This window comes from Argiope bruennichi, chromosome 6, assembly GCF_947563725.1.
Source record: "Argiope bruennichi chromosome 6, qqArgBrue1.1, whole genome shotgun sequence".
Lineage (NCBI taxonomy): Eukaryota > Metazoa > Arthropoda > Arachnida > Araneae > Araneidae > Argiope > Argiope bruennichi.
Window position 1 is genome coordinate 83,736,322 of NC_079156.1, and position 18,930 is coordinate 83,755,251.

Consider the following 18,930-nt stretch of genomic DNA (forward strand, 5'->3'; position numbering starts at 1 on the left):
TTCGTAGAATACAAATTAGTAATATATTTTTAGAAATATGATAGTTATATTTGTGTAACAATATATAATTATACATTTTTAGTAATTAGTAGTATAGTATTAATTTCTTTAATTGCTTGATTAATACCTATTTCTAATTTGTTTGAGAGTTAATTTACTTTAGTGCAATTAAAAAATTATCAGTTTACAAAAGACAAAAAAAAAAAAAAAAAAAAAAAAGATTTAATATGTCACTTAAGAGTATTGCACAGATAAAAACACACCATGGTTTACTTTCAATTTGTACACAGACAAAGCTAATTTGATTAATTTCTGATAAATGGTAGGATCCTTGATTCGATCTTCAGAGAAAACTTTACTGCAATAAAACTGGTATTTAATCTATTACTTGCAACATATTGGTGGATTAAGAGCATTTTCCAAAATGTTCTTCACACTTCTAATACACCGTTATCATTATAATTTTTTACGACGCATGTCAGATACTGAATTTCTAAGTGCGGAAGTTCCTCATGTCTGTAATCAGATTCGCGTTAACAGAATGATTTGAAAGAAAGATTATAGTAAACTTGAATTTTCAGTCTATTCTCACAAAATCAATTCAATCTCAATTCTAGACATTCGAATTTTAATCCACAACTTACTGGAAATTTCTTAGTCCTTCATCAATTAAAAAATTTAGGCACGATGAACATGATTTTGGATTCTGTTCCTTTCAGTCTATCAAACGTTAACATAGTATCTATTAAATAACATGTATTCATATTTTTACAGTTTCTACAAAATCTAATCATTCACAGCAACTCTTAATCAATTTCCCAAAAGATGATAATCTTTCTAAGAAATCTTGACTGTGCTGTATAACAATTAGAAAGGTAAATATGTATTCTGCATATAAATTTGTCAGATGACAAATTAACTATCGGTCACATCTTTTCTTTATCTTTTTGCCAAATTGGATGCTTTGAACATCTTCAAAGTGCAGAATTGAACAACTTTGAAAAGTAAGTCAATCGAGTTTAAATTTTCAAAAGCATAATTCCTGTGATTTTGGTCACTGCCATGACAAATATTTCAAAGAATTAAAAATGATGTGTATTGGAAAAATAATTTATGGAATACCAATAATAAAGAGGTATTTTAAATCTGTGTCTTCTAAATCTATACAGATGTTTTGATATAGTCTAAAAGCAATAAAATAGCTTAATATCTTTTACCTTGATATAGAAATACTTTTTATGAGGATTATTCTACATATTGCAAGATAATTATAAGAAACTTAATGATCTTTTTCAGATATTTTCAAAACGCAAGTAGAACTGACGACCTCGTTAGCAAAAAAAAAAAAAAAAAAATTGCCCCTGAAATAACCTTATTTTTTCTATCCAGTTCATGCCCATTAAAGATGTCTATAGCGTGAATACTGATTTCTTCAATTTGCTTTTTTGTTTTTCCCCTGTTTCAGCTTTTAAAGGGATTTTCAAAATTCTGAAGGATGTGAGTATATCCATTGAAAATTTCCAGTTTTTCAAAGGCACGGCAGGATGCTTGATTGGATGCAGGCTCTTTGCAAAAGTACTGCATCCAATTAAGAGACCAAATTCTAATATCTTCCCTTAATTTCTTTTTTTCAAATTTCTTTTGACGCTATTGGAATGTTGAACTTTGTTGATTTCTTGTCTACACAAAATCCAAAGATCAGAAAAGCTTCCGTTCTTCTCTAACAACTAAAGATATTTGGCTTATCTATTCATTTGAACAAATTTCATTTTCCAAGTGAAATTATGTTTTGACGTAATGGCAAAATTCTAGAGCAGAAAGTTGCGGGTCGAGAATCCAAGTATTCTTCCGAAAATTCCGTTCTTGTCATCGTTAATTAATTCATAAGAATCCATCCAATCAAATAATCCCAAGCAATTAATCCATCAGACAAGTCTAAGATTTTTTTAGATAGAAATCAGGGTTCTCATTCTTAAAGTATCGGAATAGGTATAAATCACAGTTTTTGGTAAAAATTCACAACAATTTTATGAAAATTCATTTATTATTTTGTTTGTTTTAAAACCTATTTATTTGGATTTCCAAATGTATGTTGTTTTTTTTTAACTTCTATGATGATTAGAAACTGAAATATAGAATTTTAAAAAAAAAAACCATAGTTGAAAAAGAAAATGGAAGGTAGATACTTTTCTCTATTTTATCAAAACATGCCATTCTGAATTAAAAACTATTTTATAATATATTCAGTCAGCAATTTGCACACATTCGAATAAATATTGAGTAGTTTTTATGCCGGAAAGATTACATCTGCTTTCAGAACATAATTTATGCTTACAAAACATCTGCTCGCTCACACTCCATTATTTTTTTCGTCAGGACTTTTTTAATTACTTTTCATTATCAATACTTTTAAAAGATGGGTAAATTAAATGCTGATCAAAGAGTACAAAATCCCATGGAAATTAGCATTGTTATTAACGGAAAAAAAAAATATCCTAAGGCCTTTTTCAGAAAATTTTAAAGTATAACTGGCATAAAAAGGCAAATGGTTAATTTAAATCAAATATTTCCTCTACTAACATTCAAATGTGCAATTACATTTTAACAATCTACCTCTAGATATTTAAGTAAAAAGCACTTAAGGGCATTATTATACTCAGAAGTTATAACGTGGCCCAAAATGGATTTTGATAATCACAATTGGAAAGCCACCACACGGCTACTATTAGATAATTTCACACAAACTGCTACTAGATACTCATTCCACAAATACATCCACACTTTAACTGAAATACAAATTTTATTCCCACAATAATCTCTTAATTTTACCTCTGACTAGCACTTAGCAGAATGAAGAGAAAAGTGAAACACAAATACAAATTAACAACTTTATTTATGCTTAAACAAATCACATGTCAACAATGTGCCATTGAAATATTTTAAATTTATTTTGTAAGTTTCTCTATTAAAGCCAGCATTTCTTAAAATAATTGATTTTGTTATGCACTGAAAATCTCTATTATGCATTCCACTTCCTTTCTCATTCTTTGCCTCATTTATGTTTTCGACATAGTATCTAGAGTGAGCATCATTTGCATATAATCTACATTCTTTTGTGATTTGAAGATTCACTATTACCTTGCACTTTTACAATTCATCTAAAACAAACATTTCGCAACATATGTGATTCTTCTTTAAGGTTTTTCACCTCAATGCCTTTTTTTTTTAAATTTTTTTTAACTATATCATGACAATGTTTGAAAGGGCAATCATAGAAAAGTAACTATCTCACACTTTTAATCTTCTAAATATTTTGATAAAAAGTGGATTCGTTTCTTAAATGCTTCAACTTCTACAGAATTGCATCTCACTTCGTTTTAATAGTTGTTACATTTTAATAAAATGGAAGCGTTTTTTGATATTGCAATTCACAAGGGCTGAAGGCATGGGTTTGATCTTGTTATAGTAGGAATAAACTTGTTTAGTCAGTCTCCTTAGATCTAAACAGATCATATTCTTGTCAAAGACACACTCGGAAGATTAAACTTTGCGAATGAAATCTCGAAAATCATGCATCAAACCGATATTATTTCAGAGTTGTTGCTTCTGATTTGAGAATTTCTTAAGTTTTCTTAAAAGAATCTAGTACTAACTTTACAGATATCAATATAAAAAGCTTGGCTTAAAAAAAATCAAAACTAGAAATGCATTTATCAGTTATTAGGCCTTCAATGATATCATTTTTTTCCATCATTACTGAGGTTTTAAACATTCAGTAAATGTCTTTTTTCATATCCTGTGCCAAAATTTGAACATATCATATCAAGTTCGTTCCATATTTCGATTCCTTGTTCAGCATCAAATACATTCTCTAGATACTTGTTCTGTAAACATTCTAAAGAAGCTCTAAACATTTTAGGCAGTCTCTATTTCTCGCTTGTGGATCTTTGAATCAATTAATACACATCATATAAAAAGTTCAACATTCCACGCGGATACAACTTTTCCATACCTAAATGCATTATTGATAACAAACAGACAATAATGGTCCGAAAAAAGTAATAACGCTGAAAATCTTTTATTATTATTATTATTATTTTCAAAAAAGGATTTTCTTTTTGGAAGTTAAAAATCTTTTACTTTACTGATGGATCATCTACTGAGATTAAAAAACCTTTTTCAAATCCAATTTTTCAGAAGATTTACGAAAGTCTTGTAAAATATCTTCGATCATGAAATGGTCCATGAAATTTGAAGCCATATATTTGGTTTCAGCTTTCTTTCTTTTTGTTTTAATTTCAAAATGGAACATGTAAATCCAATTGCTTCATTTATAATGATTTGTTGAATCCGCCCTCAAACAGGGCTTCAATAAATCTGCCCTCAAACTCATTAAAATTAAATAAAATGCTAAGTGAAATTAAGTACAGTAATTTTGTTGGTCCAAAGAACATTTTGGCAATCTTGCAGGCTGGAAACACTTCTCAGAACAAGTTTCTTATGCCTTTCCAAGAATTATACAAATAATACTACTCTCATAATAACAACAATTGTACTCTCAATATATTTCCAGAATACGGAAATGACTGGATCTTGAAACTCTTTTGCATGCGTATAATGTGTGAACTGAACTCGCATCCTTAAATAGCATTTAAACAATTGAAATGTTATAGAATAAAATGTTAAAACTGAAGATTTCGAATTTCGCGATAGATTTCCATCAATGCTGCTCAGACAAGTGCGTGAATTGAGTGAAAGACACGAGGATGAAGCCGTTTTAAAGAATATGTGGATGAGACGATTACAATCGTATGTGCAAACTGTTAGCTCCGAAGATCTTTGCAAAGGAATTTCCGGACAAAATGATCGAATACTCCTAATCGACTTACACATATTAGCGATTTACCGCAGTTTTTTAGAAATGATCAATCATTACCATCGGTTTACATCCAATATTGCAACCATTTTATTGGTGAATAGTTTATAGGTGAGTGCAAAGAAAACGGATAAAAGAGATTCAATGGAAACTAGAAAGAGAAAAAAAGCTTTCGGAACATTAAAGATGCTGTGGCTAAAGCAACGTTGTAGTACCATCCTTCTGTGTAGGCAAAATTAGCGCTAGCAACAGATTGTAGCGACTTCGCCATTGGGTAAATACTTCAAGATATCGCTTCCGATGGTCCTAGATGATCTCTTGGATTCTTTTCAGAGAAAATATTATCCAAGCAAAGTAAACCGACCGAAAGTAAACATGACCATAGCAGCATATAATGGCATACAACATTTTAAACACTAGACGCTTGCATTTTTATCTTGTAAGAAGATAATAAATCTTTAATATTAGTAATTACGCACAAACATGAGATGACTTCACTTAAACGCAATTTGAAACGGGCTTTTTTGAGTTAATTAAAACTTCATGGTGTTCGTTTAAGTCCTTCTGCATCTTATACCCCTAGTACAGCGAAATGGTTAAACGTCTTCCTCTATTTTTAAAACAGACTTTGACCAGTCATCAAGAGGACTGGTTAGATGCACTGAGTCTTCTTTTGTTTGGCATCTAGACTGTACTGAGAAAGGACAACCTCAGCTGCAGAGTTGGTATAAGGATCAAGTTTTCGACTTCCTGAGCGGCTGTATAAGGAGATATGAATTGATTGACATTCTGATTACGTCATGCGGTTACGACTCTTCGGAGCCTTAAATTATGCTCTTCCTCTGCGGCGCGTTAATCAGCCAATCTGATTACCAAAAGAATATAAAAACATGGTGTTATGTCAAAAAGTCTTTCAAGACTCTTTATGAGTGGTATCCTCTTTTGAAGTGGCATGGCGCCTGCTAAAAGACTTCATTGATCTCATCAAAGGACAAAAACGACTCGTCTCTGTAGGTCGCCTTAAGCTTGTTTTCCTCTTGGTAGAATTTAATGAACCGGCGAAGTAGAAGAAAACTTGCCGCAGAAGATCTGCTAGATAGTAGAATTTAATATCTCTTCATGAGACTGAAGAGGAAGTCATGTGGCAACTTAGTGTGATGCGGTCAACTGCCTCATCTGCGGAACTGTAGAATGACTAATATAAAAGCAAAGGGAAGCTGACACTTAATAATTTATTCGTTCTTTTATCTGGACTATAATTAGAACAAGTTATTTGCATTTACTGCATGTTGTTGCCTTTTTTAACGAGTTTCCTTTATTTACAATATTTTTGACCATTGTTTAAAATTTTAAAATGAAGATTAAATTTAAATCCGTTGCTTCTGATTGTATGGAGACATATGGGATGTTCGGTCATTAGAAGTTACTCATACCTAATTTATCGTTGATTTTCCCAAATTCTGAGAATTGCATGTTCCGACATTATTCATGTTGTTTGGTAGAGTTATAAAATTGTATAATTTCTTCTTATTTCCTTGAAGAATTACATGCGAATTCAATAAATTCCATAAACAGAATTCTTTTTTCAAGCAATGTATGGTAGAATTTTTATTTTCAGCAATATTAGGCATGTTACATTTCAAAACCATAAATCTTGAGATAGTTGTAAATATAATAATTCTTTCATCAATAGAGTGACTCGTTCATTCATTTTCACAGCGTTTCTCAAAAATAACATTAAAATATCAAGCCTTTTATTATTATTATTATTACTCAAATTACTATTCCAATGTCATAGCCAGAAAACTTTGTTAGATAAGCGTGCATCAAACGATGGGAATAATATTGCAATATATTGTTTTCAATTACTATTCCTAAGCCTTTCAATGCTCTGTTAGGCATTTCAACCCGATAATACAAGACTGGAAGTTTTACTTTTCTTTACTTACAAAAGGAAATATGTTGTCAAAGTGTGTCTGTCTGTTTGTTTTTTGGCAATGTCTAGACAAATCGGTCGCATTACAGTCATAAAATTTGGCACACAGGTAGTAACAATAGTGACTCAATGTGCTTTGAAGACTAAATTTTAAAATTCAGGAAACAATTTTTTTTATTTGATGCTTTGTGCTGTATTGGATGATTTTCAGCCCATATTTCCCATAATATTGCGTGTATGGAGGGGGGGGGAGATTTTTGCATAGACAAAAGGAGCTAATAAGTGTCATTTTAAAGAAATTTATTTTGTACCTCGAAATTGAATTTTAACGAAATTTATAAAAATTAGTCACTTTTACCGAAAAATTTTTTAATTTAATTTTTGTACCCAACATTCTATCTTAATTCAATTTTTTTATGTGATTATTCTAATATTTCGACCTAATTTAAAACAAAAATGATTAAAATACCTTCATTAATTGATTTTTAATTGTTTTGCAGATGAATTTCATTCAACTGTAATTGAAGGAAGTTTGATAATTGCAGATCCATTAAAATTTCCACTTTGAAATGTAAAGATATAGTTGTGTTTAAGGATCCACTGCCTCCGAGAAAAAAATGTCAGTGAACAAAGGAACAACAGGACAGAGAAAAAGCTCAAGGGAGAAGAGAGGATGAATCGATCGATAGAATAGAAATTCATAACGAAGGAAAAGGGAAAACGAATCCGCCCCAGAAAAAGAAACAATTAAGAAGTATTACTGGAATGCGCATCTGGAGAAATTTATAGAATGCAGCTTTTAATTAAAATACATCAACTGTTGAAGCGCCTGTTCTTTCATGCATCATTGTAACAATGTCAGTAACACTTCAGTAGTGTGAAGCAAAGAAATGGAAAAGCGAAGCCTCAAATATATACAACAACGAAGAAAAAATTCAGCTGCTGCAGTAAATAGATCTTGAGTCTCTATGTACTTTTCTCATTAGAGGCTCAGTTAAAGCAATACATTTTTTGAAAAATGTTAGAAGATACGATTCCTGTTTCCAGATTGGTACAACAACAAAAAATTAGAAAGTCCTGGAACATGCAGCTATTTACAATTCAAGACCAAGTTTATGAGGCTATCCAAGTACCGCATGGGCAGCCTTCACCCAACGAAGAGCCTAAATTTCTTCAAATATAATTTATAGGAGATGATAAACAACAAGCAGAGCGGAGCTGCAAAAAGGTTCTGTCACAGACACAATATTTCAGTTGCGAAAAACGCTGGATTATCAGAACTGCAACGTTCACAGCCTCAAATGAGCCCTGTATAAGATCAACCTGGAATTCAAAATGGTAATCTTAGCGGATGAAACTCCACATAGGGAACATGAAAGACGATTCAGAGCACCATTACTAGATGAAGTGGTTTTAATCACGATGAGAAAATAATACGGAACAAGAGACATAATTTTAGATGAATGAATTGGTACCATAAAGAAGATTCCTAATATGCACAGTACTCAATCATATTTTGGCAGAAAGAGGATGGATTGTGTTGTTGTTTATGTCATATTTCGATGATTGAAAGTAATAAATAAACAGTAGTAAATAATTCGCAAATAATTGGCAATAATTCGAAATAATTCGTTTTCTGTTTCTGGAAGTTACTTTATGCATGGTAAAATCCAATGAATACAATATAGCGGGATTTTAAAATTATATTTTATTATTTGCATCATATATGCAGATTTTTTGAGAAACACTCTCAATTCAGTATAATATAAATATATAAAAAATCGAAAAGAAATAAACATCAGTAGCCTATTACAAGAGTGCAATAATTAAAACTGAAAAAAAAAAAAAAAAAAAAAAAAAGGTTCAGAAACACTAAACGATTTTTCGCATTTCTTTGTGAAGCGAGAGTAAGTAATTAAAAGTAAGAAACCAAATGATAAATCAATCCCGCCATCTGAAAGTGATGTTACTTCATAGAAATACCGCTCGTATATTCCCATCCCCTGTCAAAAATTCTTCCAGCGAGGTATTAAGTGGGAGTTTGATCTGTTTAACAATCGGTATTTACATTAGACTATTAGTAGTCCGAAGTATTATTACTCGAACTAGTCCGTCAGCTTCCATGAGTTTCAACAACTTTTCCTAGACAGCTGGTCAAACGTCTTTTTTAATTACTATATTATTTGGTTGAAGATTTGATGTCTAAATTGTCCATCATTTTCGTGAATACCCAGATGATCAATAGCATTGATAAATAGCCACGGTATATTTTTCAGTAAAGTCTGCCTGCAAGAATAGGAAAGGCTGGAATTAAAATTACAATAAGCGGTAAGTGTGCTAAGCATATCGTCGATAAGAAAGTGAACAGATGCTAACACAAAGTTGCCAGAATCATCATTCAAAGCAGTCAACGTCCTAGAATTGAATTCCTAAAAAATCAGGCGTGCCTCACTAATAATGCGTATGAGATGGAATTCCATTGCTGCTTCCCACAAACTGCCATTCTTGACTACGAAAGAAAATCGGTGACAATTTCACTGTTTGCAGTGGACAGTAAAGAAATCATGAATCTTATTTTAACATTCTATAAGTGCTATGAAAGTAGTGCCATTATCGCAAGATGTGGGTTTTATCCTTTGCAAAATCCTTTTATAGGATAAACTATACCGAAGCTTAAAGTTCAAAACATAAATGTAATTTTATTTCGAAAGTGAATTAAAAATCACATAGATGGAGTAAAATCTGAAAAGAAAGACGCTAAAAAATGTAAGTGAATACAATAAATTTTTCATGTAAAACATACGCTTCTTTTAGAATTGCAAAAATCTTGATACGCACTTTTTGATCAATTAAATATGGCAGATCACAAACATCTGTGCTAAAATGCTTAAAACATAATGAATGACCTAAAATGCTTACAACGTAAACGCAACATGTCGTATCGTTAAAATATCCCCACAACGACTGCAAGTAGGCCATTATCGAAATAGATGTGACATGGCACGACCTTGTCTTCAGCTGAAGCGTTTTAAAGCAGCTGTGAAACTGTTGGAAGTGTAGTCGATCACAGTTCAAAATGAAGAGATTCCCTCAGCAAACAAACAAAAAACTGCAATCTATATTTATTTTCGGCTTTTGTTAGATTTTATTACTACTGGTTTTGGATGATACAAATTGGTGAAATAAAATGCACAGTTTGGAATAATTCGGTGCTTTGGTAAATTACCCATTAATTGTTGGGATTTAATTTGTCGGAAACGGATGGAGATGGTACACTGATGCACATTTTTCGAAAATCTTTTGCATCTTATAATTGAAACTTTTTGTCGAAGAATGTTTGGTAGCAATGTTGATACAGCATGAAGAAGGTCAAATGTATATATATCATAAATATATATATGATGAAGATCAAATGAAATATTTTTTATAAGTAAGGAATTTATTCATGGCTAGAAGACAGAATCACATGATAATGCAAAATACAGACCGATGGAATGTTTAAGAGCTTTCGGAATATATATATATATATTCTTTTATTGTTCGGATATATATTTCTTTTGCGAGAATAGAATTCAGTATAATTAACAGAATAGTGCGAAGAGACATCTGCCTTTCATTGGCATTGAGAAATGATTGGTTATTAGAGTTGAGTACGTTTAGAGTCATTGATGAAGCTTTGACAATAAGGTGCGACGTTAATTATTCTATTAATCGACTAAATCATAAATCATCAGTTATTTCTGTATGAGGAAGTTGAATATCAAATGAGATCTTTGTTCTGATTGTGCTGAAGGATTACTTTCATTTTCTGGATCTGTCATTTCGGTCAATTTTTTATGAAACTGAAGACAGACAGGAAAGATTGACCACAATGGCTACACATTAGTAAGAGCACATCATCAATACTTCGTGAAGCAATATCCGCAGAACTTTCTTCGGGCATGTTTCCAATGCCTAGATGGCAGAATATCAAGAATTTCAGAAATTCTGTCAGCAACAAAAGATCTTTCATTTGCGGGAAAGGGCTGAAAGCAAGGAAAGGACAACATTAGAATAAGTCCATGCGAAAATTTCAAATTTATATTGTTTTAAAATTTTTAAAATTGTGCGAAATAAATAAGCCAAAAGATGAGCGACACAAAGCTATAATCGCAGTTAGGGCACTTGCATGATGAGTCGAACTATAGTCTTATAGACTAAGCGATTTACGCTAACTTTATTTCCTTGGTTATTCGGTTACAATAAATTGGTTTCTTGGGTTCCTTGGTTACAATAAATGACATCTACTTAAGAAAGAGATAAGGCATCAGCAAATCTTTATGAATGATATTATCTGAAATGGATGTAACCACATTACCTATAGTGGAATTTTAATTCCACTTATTTGTTTAAATGTTGATTGGAATGTAATCCATTCATTTGCGAACTGTGAAGGAATATGAGAATCCCAATCACCTTTTACAAACCATAGTTTTTGATAAACTATCATGGTCGATATAGTGCAAGGTGACAATAGATCAAAGATACGTGTGGATTCGAAAAAAAATTCGTCTTTTTGTGAATAGCGGTGTGAGATTCAACGCTAACTCAAAGTTAAACGTATCAAATTGTTCCAAAAAAAAAAAAAATTTAGAAGTTTTATCCGCCGTTGTCACGAAATTAGTATTTTAAGAATAGTTTTCTAGAACTCATCTAAAATTTCAGGTGAATTTGGATTTCATTTTTTAAGAAGTCATAAAACTGCAGAAGTGAAGAGAGTCTTTTACAAATGAATTTAACCTCTTTAACCGTATTAGATCCAAATCTTACATCGTCCATCTAAAAAGCTTCGTGGCAAATCTTAGTTATTGCAGTATTGGTAATGAAATCGAGAAAGATTTGTTTAAGCCATCTCGTAGCCGAAAATAATGCAAAAAAGAAACAGTATTTAATTTATATTCTCGAATTTGGTCAGTGGAATATTATCTTCAGAGAATTCTCTGAAAATCTTGATCTTCAAGTATATATAAATACTAGACAATACAAATTACATTAATCGGCAGTAAAAACTACTTTAGGAAATTGGAAACTCAAGAGTCTCTGTAAAAGATCACTTTATAAATTTGAGCTCATGTACAGAACAGAATTCAACGATTAATTATTTTCAGTCCTGATGAACCATCAAAGATAACACGGGCAACCCGAAAGCACACAACTGCGTAATGTAATAGGTAATCAAATTTTTTCTGAAGGCTCCAAAATTATTAATAACATACGACTTAACTGCTCACATTCATACATGAAATTTTTAAAATATTCTTCAAATTCTCGGTTGCTTTTAAATTTTTTTATTGAAATTAAACGAGAAAACGCTGCGGGTTTTGAATCATCTAAATTGATAGGCGATAAATCAAAGTTTAACCAAAAACCGATAATCTGAATCGTTTCACAAAATTGTTCTTCAGGTGTGAGAGTATAAATTTATATTAGTGTGATTTCTTCCATGTCCCAGAATCGCTTGAGTTCATAATCGACTCGTAAATATTGATACGAAATGCAGTGCAGTATCTGGGCCGTTATTACCATTTAGCAGTCTGCCGAAAATCAAACAACCAAAAATGGAATTCTGTGTGATTAATTTGTTTTGTATATCAGCCTGACCAAGTAATAAAATAGAAAAAAAAAATTATCTGTTCCGATAATTAGGTCGATTTGATCTGATATATTAAAAGAACAGACCGCAAAATTAATATTCATTAAGTGCATTCGTATTTCGTCTGTACGGAATTCTGCTCGGAGGCAAATTTCGGATTTCTTACCGCAGCTGTGGAAGAGGAAGGATATGTGATGACTGACCCCACAAGTCAATCAACACATGGGGAAAACGATCTCCCGTGCAAGCCAGATTCGATGAATTCCGGACGTTTCGGGACGATCTTTCATTGACGGATACACAGAGAGATACAAACATTCATTTCATCACCCAGAAGCTCGGTAATAACTTACTAAAACAAAAATCTCGTTCCCGGGTTACAGGAACAAAAACAAGAAAATGGAGACCTCGAAAAAGCCCGAAAGTAAAAATGGCTAAAAGAAAAGAACCTAACAAAAACTAGAGACCATCACCTAGAATAAATTTGGGTCCAAGAAGAATAAACGGAGGTGACAAGGAAGCAGTCCCATCCCCTCAGCAAATAACCTGAAAAATACCGCTAATTACTGTAGAACTCTGTAAGAGATCCATCAAAAATGCCCCAAAATCCAGATGAAAGGACACAAATAATGAAATACCTGCGAATGAAAGAAGAAGAATATTACTTCCAGAGCATCAACAACGTCAAAGTATTGCTCTGCCTGAAGGTAAAAACAGAGCCACATAGGAGGTGTACCGAAGCCACTACATGCTATCAATGTGCAGAATTTTTCCACGGTGCCTCAAACTGCAATTGCAGTCAGCGCTATATAAAGTATAACGGACAGCATGCAACCAGAAATTGCAACGTCAAAGAAAAAAAATCCTAAAACTGTTTGAATAAACTTTCACGAAACGGGATGTCTAGTATCAACAAAAAGATGCAAAAGATCTCATCATAAACAACAACAGAAAACCAGATAGAAATAAGTCTAAGCAGCTAGAAGACAAGAACCCACAATAGCCATACGACTTTGAAGCCCAAAGAAAATAAAGGCGGCTACCCAGAAAAGAAAATCAAAAAGAAGGTATATTCGTCTGGTTTCAAATCTAACACTTTCTAACAAATCTAACAATTTCTTTCTAACAAATCTAACAAAGAAAGTATGGAATCTGAAGACGATAAGCGCAGTTCTTAAAGATTACCCAACACTAGTGGAAACAGTGAAGCTCGCTTGGATCAGCAAGACTCTATTTAAAAGAAGCCCATGATCATTAATGCACTGATGGCCTAGGGCTAGCTCAACTTTTTGGGGGCCGTCTGACTCAAACACGACATGAGGAAGTATGGAAGTAGAATCTCTGTCTGTCTTTTCCTCACTTTATTTAGTACTAATCGCCTTTGGCGACCAGCCGGTTCGCCAACCTTAATGTCCGTTTAAATTTTAATAATTAAATATTTTACGCAATTCCTACTTTAATAGATTCTTCATCAAAATATTTTAAAACTTCAAATTTTGATAGTCATATAATTCACTCATAATATTATACAGGCCTTCAGTCATAACGTAATATGTATCTATCTAATTTTCTGTTAGCTCTCGTAGAATTTATGCTTTAAATTCAAGTGGAAAGAATTAATCTGCAATTAATATAATAATATTTTTTACTGAAACAAAGCATTTTTTTATAATATGATTACTGATAACAGAGTCACTGAGCGTTTAAACTTTATGGGCACTAAAGAATATCTTTCTTAATGTATGTGTTACCGTTAAAGTATGAAATCCGTTATTTTATAGAATACCTAGTTATTCCATGAAATAACTGATCGTGTCCGTTAAAGTGTAAAACTCTCTTGTATTTCATGGTTTAACTAGTTATTTCATAGAATAACGATCTGCAGCCCGTTAAAGTGTAAAATAATCTATATCATATATCTCGCACGACAAATACATTTACCTTCCACCCCTACTGCATTTATGTTTTTGTTTGTTTTAGAAATAAAAAATGCTTTTGTTTTAGAAATAACGTTCTTTGTAATTCCAAGTGTCATTTTAGTAATCCTTGTTGTAACAAATGATTTTATGGTACGTTTCCATAAATACCATTTATACGCTGCATAAATTAGATAAATTGTTTCTTTTTCATTTTAATTGTCTATCATTAGTTTAATTTCATTTTAGATAAATTGTTTATTTTACACTTTAACTGCCTCTCATTAGTTAATTTATAGAATACCTAGTTATTTCATAGAATAACTAGTTAAAGTGTCAAATTAATAACATATTACACACTTTAACGGAGACGATCAGTTATTTCATGGAATAACTAGGTATTCTATGAAATAACTGCATTATATACTTTAACGGTAACATATGTAATATCTGAAGAATTTTTCAACAAAATTTACTCAAATTCATCATGAACTGATCGATTAATTAATAATGTTTAATTTTAAATGCATCAAACACTAAGAAAATAAAATGAATCGTTTAAAATAATTGGTCGAAAACAGGTTTAAAAAAACTATTTAAAAAACGATGTACTTAAAACTATAAGCATCACAAAGAATATATAACTAACATAAATACAATTTAATTACAAAAGCATGCAACTAACCAGTTGGCGTAACGCTATGCAGATTAGACATTTTTAATTTCCTTTATTCTGTGTTATTTTAATTCAAAAGTACTTCAGAATGAATCTGAAACATGGATTCATTAACAATGATTAATTTTAAATGCATCAAACATTAAGAAAATAAACAGAATCGTTTGAAATAATCGGCCGAAAAATGTTAACCCTAGCCTCATTACTGTCGGGGGAAAAAACTGAAACCAACTTAGCCTCATTTGCGTTGGGGAAAATGAAAAGATTTTTTGGCGGGAAAGTTAGTTTTTAATTAATAATTAAAATTCTAATTAAAAATTCAAAAAAAGGGACCCCAGGTGCACATTCCCGATCTCTAAGGTATACATGTACCAAATTTGGTAGCTGTAGGTCAAACGGTCTGACCTGTAGAGCGCCAACACACACACACACACACACACACACACACACACACACACACACACACACACACACACACACACACACACACACACACACACACATTGAGCTTTATATAAGTATAGATTATCATAACTTTTCACTTTAAGTCAACCCATTAATTAGGGACTAATTATTCTTTTAATTAAAAACATGTACATTTGTTAATTTCTTTTAAGTTTTTTTCAGATGTAGGAAGTTACGGATCCTGAGCACAGCTACTCCTCGAATATCCCGTTCTCATTGCCAGCTTTATTATATGTGAAGAAAGCAATGCTGTAAATTTATTTAAAACAAAAGCAATAACTTTTTGTTCTCTTAGGAGGCTATGTTGCGGACGAATTACGAGATCTGTGATTCCGCGTATGAGGAAGAAATTTTTATTTCTTATTCATGTAATCATCGCTTATTAAGGCAGATTTCTGAAATGAATTACTCATTGCCTAATTGCTTCGAAGTCGAGAAGATCCTTTCTTTAATTCCTGACCTGTGCTGTTTATAGGAGTTTTAATCGCGGCAAATAGGAGCGCATAAGACTTATCTACTATCCGGTAACTATTATTACTTTCTAGTATACGAAATATAGACAAAGTATAGAAATCGTCAAAAAAATTCGAACTCGAAATTTTGACGAAACTCCACGTTTTAGACCTCCCTGAGTTAAAGATTTTTGAAAAATGTCCGTCTGTCTGTGACAAAGATATCTAATAAATACTTTCAGCTAGATGGATGAAATTAGGTACAAAGAAATCTACATATTTGGTTTTCAGCCTACCAAATTTTGAACAAAATCAGTTCAGAGGAAGTCTGTCTGTCCAGCTATTCATAAATAAGTCAACACGATAACTATAAAACGAAGAGAGCTAGATGGATAAAACAGACACAAATTTAACAGATTTTTCAGATCATACAGATTTTTATATAAACGTCAAACAAAATTGAGTGAAATCCAACAAGGGGTTGGTCGTCTGTCGGTCTGAACTTTCGGAAACATCAAAAGTTATCCAATATCAAAAGCAAGATTTTGAAAAAATTACAGAAGCAATTTTTGATACCCTTGGTTTATCAAAGAGGATAAACTTAGGTAATGTTAAAATTTTATCAACATATCTTTGTTTATCTGTGAGTATCTGGAAATTAATCCAAACATGAGTCAAACTTTAGTTTTCTGCCAAATTTCAATAAAATAATGAATGCTTCTATAGCTAGTAGCAACTCAAATATATAATCATCAACAGATAATATATTCATCAACAGATAATATATTCTAGAACTTCTATTTGTAAATGCATCATTTCTATAAAATGAGGGGGGAAATGATAATGCTGTGCTAGTGAGAGTCATGAGAATACAATATTCTTGGCTATAAACCATTCCTTGTATTAAACAGAAACTTTCTGACTATTCAAAGAAATGAGATTTGCAAACTTATTTTTGGTACCGTGAGTTCCTTCTTTGCAACTTTCAGCTAATTTTTTTACAGTCAAAAATTGTTTTGAAAGTAACAATATTTACCAGAATGAATGGCTAAATTCTACAGAGTAAGTATAAATAATAAAAGAACAGTAATCTCATTTTATAACCCTATACCAGAACCAGAAGAATTGACAGCTGTGTTATTTTAGAAGTTAGATTAACAAATACAAAAATTTGTTATTTACCTTGTTTTGAATATGGCACTGAAATCAGTGATTGCATTATTATTTCTCAGTGTATATTTTTATCAACTTAATTAAAACAGTTTTGTCAGGTGTTTTTTGGGAGGGGAGGGGAGGGGGGGTAGAAATTCAAATCCTTTCAAACAAGCAAGTCATCAAAATATCAAACATAAGCACAAATAAAATGCTACAGTTCTTACATGAAAAATTAGTATAGCAAACTAGTTTTTTTAATCATAGTTAATCATTATTTTAAGACTATAGTATATTTTAGTTAAGAAAAAAATTCTTAAAATTTATTGATATTTAATTTTAGTTGAAGCTATTGTGAAAGGTGAAAAGTAAAGAATATTTAATTCCATCGCATACCTTAGGAACAAGTAGAGTACCACCTGCCAGTAGCATTTGCACTCAGCTGACTCATGGGTGGTTGTGAGAAGAATCTGCAGAAACTATTTCATATGTAGGTGCCTTTAGGAAAATATCCCTGCACATGTAAAAGCAATATTAAAGCAGTAAATTTTTGATATGAAAAGCAACATTTAATGAAGTTTATAAAATTTAATGTATCTATAAAATATTAAGAGTCTTGTTATATTTCCAATTTATATTTTATATTACGATTTTAATTCAATTGAAATAGAGAGAAATAAAAACTTCTGAAGTACTTTTGTATGCTGTTAATAAAAAGTGTGACAAGATCTCACTTTGGCAATAGTCCATTGCTTCCTTTCTTTCTGTTGCAGAAGTCAAATTGATTTGAAGGTCTAATTAAACTAATTGGTATGCACCAAATATATATCTAAACAACATATTTGGAAACAGCAATGATTATTTCTGAAAATTGGTATTTATCCTGAAAACACATGTGAGCATAATATTTTTTGCAATGATTTTTGCATGTTGATATTTACCTGAAAACGTATACTTGCATTGTAACTTCTGTGAGCATACAATTTTGTTCCCTTCATATAATACTTTCATGCCTGCTGAATATTCAATAAAAAAGATCAACAGTTTATGGACTTTATTTTTAGAAGTCTGAATTGCATCCACCTACAAAAAAATATATATATTTTAAAAACCTATATTTTTTATTATAAGATAGAAATTAATAATAAGATAATAATTAAAGAATTTGATTCTTTAGCCTATTAGTTTACAGCATCAATTTATAGGACAGCTACATTTTTCCTTTTTATCTAATCTAATTGCTTTCTTTAAAAATTTAACATGCACTGGTGAATTATTAACAAATTTCAATTGTTATAATTAATTAACCAATAATTATTCAAATTTTGAAAAAAAATTAAAGCATCATTAATTTGAACCATGGCAAGGAACCCAAATATAATTATTAGATTTTGATATTTTAATTCTTTAAGAAATAATACTATACAGTAAAATTTATCTAAAAGGCAACCACTTTTATTTGACATGGAGTTTTTGGTCTACAGATATAACCTTAAAGTAACTGTCAGAAATTACCATTCAGGTTTCTTTCAGCAATACAAGTAATCCTCCATTGAATTTCAATGAACTGCATTCATGTTTCTAATAATGAGAATTTTATTAATAGAAACAGGAGGCAAGAAAAGACAACAAAAATTTGCACAAAAACACAGATGCAAACTCCGAAACACAATTGCCATTAATTTATGGCAAAAGATTTACTGCTAGAAATATTTGATCAAATCTAGAGTCAGCATTTCAGCTTCACATTTTTAAGATTGAAATTACATTAAGTGTTCTGCAAAAGACACACTTACATGATAAAAGTATAAGTGTGTCTTTAAAA

General features: G+C 31.3%; 1 protein-coding gene and 1 long non-coding RNA gene across 3 annotated transcripts in view; one reads left to right on the top strand and one right to left on the bottom strand.

Annotated features, from left to right (window-relative positions):
• The window catches only part of LOC129971515 (uncharacterized), a 30,073-nt gene extending 14,321 nt beyond the window's left edge, over nucleotides 1-15,752 (top strand). Inside the window, exon 3 of one of the 2 annotated variants that reach the window (XR_008784810.1) lies at nucleotides 15,654-15,752. This is a non-coding gene — a long non-coding RNA (uncharacterized LOC129971515). Of the gene's footprint in view, nucleotides 1-7,312; nucleotides 8,336-15,653 lie in introns of those variants that run through there. The other variant, XR_008784809.1, reaches the window with a different exon arrangement.
• The window catches only part of LOC129971514 (uncharacterized), an 82,762-nt gene that overhangs the window by 52,087 nt on the left and 11,745 nt on the right, over nucleotides 1-18,930 (bottom strand). Inside the window, exons 4-6 of the mRNA XM_056085347.1 lie at nucleotides 18,621-18,686; nucleotides 18,047-18,188; nucleotides 17,502-17,619 (exon numbers count right to left, since the gene is read on the bottom strand). The gene's annotated coding sequence lies outside the window, so the exon portion shown is untranslated. The remainder of the gene's footprint in view (nucleotides 1-17,501; nucleotides 17,620-18,046; nucleotides 18,189-18,620; nucleotides 18,687-18,930) is intronic.